Genomic DNA, 1651 nt, shown 5'->3' on the forward strand with positions numbered 1-1651 from the left:
TATATGAAACAACAGCAACGCTGAGATTCTCTTTCTTTTCTTCGAGAAAGGAAATTATTTGACATGCATTAGCAACACCATGTACGACATTGGATTACTTAAGGGATGTATCTTGTTAGAGTTAACAACGAACATCGGAGCGCATTCATCATTCGTCTCACTTCCCATTGCATTTCTAATGCAGATCGTCGCCACCATAGCAACGGGAACGCTATGGGTAATACGACACAATGGGGACTGCCGAAGGTCTATAAAGAGGTTACGCGAAAACAAACTGTGGCCACGGTGACGAGATAAACTTGAGTACTTAACCGACAATGAAGATCAATATTGCAACCAGGAACGGGTAGCAACGACGGATTCGTGCGGGACATTGAATATGTCTACCTTATGTTATATAAGAAGACCTTTTCAGCTATATATTATAATAAGCCTCGTTGAAGAGGCACGGTGCATCAACATATTAAAATCGTGACGGATTTCGTCTGAGCATAGCTTGTGATTTATGGGGAGACATAAAATGTCCTGCATTATTCATACGGTCGTCGGTAAACGAGTTCTCAATTGATAATCAACATAAACCTACGTTAAAGACGTACGAATTCAATTACACAGACAATTATTACTAGTTCTCATGTTTAAATATTAAAACATAAGATTTTTACTTTAGTAATAAAGCACATGTACCTTATTTAAACCCATGTTTGTTTGGTTTAATTTTTTAAAATATTTTATTAATTCTACTACAGGTAATTATTATAGGCCTATGTGAAATATCAAAATACCTAATGATTCTGGTACTGGTAAAAAAGAACCAAACCATTTGGTAAATGTTATTTCAGATACAATTTTAGACCTACAGACAGCCCGACAGATCTGGTGAACTATCAACAAATTAAATGGCATTTATAATAATTTAAAAAATGTATTTGTACATACCGAGCTAGAATTTCCAAATGAAACTATGATAATGCTTAAACTTTGGGTTGGTCTTTATGTTGTTATTCCGTTGCAAAATTGCTGGACCCGTTCTCTTGCTGCGTCAGTTTTACGCTAAGCAGGTGAAATATCGTGCGGTCACTCGCATACGTCACAGAGCATCCAAGAGCAATCGATTTGTATGTTATCTCTTTATGGAGTATTTAGAATGTGAAGTGTGGGTAAACTTCACAAGTGCGCCCTCATTAATGGAACATAATCAATAATTCTACTCTTCCTTATATGGCCTATATACACTAGGCTATGTAGAGCCTGTTTTTCTTGCCATTTTAGTGGGGGGAGGGGTGTTATCAAATTTAATACTGAATTTCTGATAAAGCTACAGACCAATCTTTTTTTGGGGAATACACTCAAAAGAAGGGTGACACACAGAAAGAACTGCCAAGCGTTTCAATATAGGCCTCACATTTGTTTAACATAACAGCCGATTATTTGTTTGACTATAAAGAATTTAAAAAAAAATTAGTTTGTAATGGTTTTAAAACCTGTGACCTACAGGCCTGTATATTTTTTAATTCACTCCACAACAATGACACCACCCCAAAAAATTGGCCTAATTGGCATCCATTTTGTTTTCTTTATGTATTTATGATATGTTATTATTAATTTATAGTCGTTTAGTCAAGATTTGTTTTAAAATGGTGTAAGATTT

At 35.3% G+C, this 1651-nt stretch overlaps 1 protein-coding gene across 1 annotated transcript in view; it reads right to left on the reverse strand.

The window, feature by feature from the left end:
• The window catches only part of LOC117120150 (arginine kinase-like), a 9056-nt gene extending 7912 nt beyond the window's left edge, over nucleotides 1-1144 (reverse strand). Inside the window, exon 1 of the mRNA XM_033265173.1 lies at nucleotides 940-1144. The gene's annotated coding sequence lies outside the window, so the exon portion shown is untranslated. The remainder of the gene's footprint in view (nucleotides 1-939) is intronic.
• Between the last annotated feature and the right edge of the window lie 507 nt (nucleotides 1145-1651).

The sequence above is a fragment of the Anneissia japonica genome, unplaced genomic scaffold, assembly GCF_011630105.1.
Source record: "Anneissia japonica isolate Jap-2015-1 unplaced genomic scaffold, ASM1163010v1 scaffold401_len1656234_cov178, whole genome shotgun sequence".
NCBI classification, from domain to species: Eukaryota; Metazoa; Echinodermata; class Crinoidea; order Comatulida; family Comatulidae; genus Anneissia; species Anneissia japonica.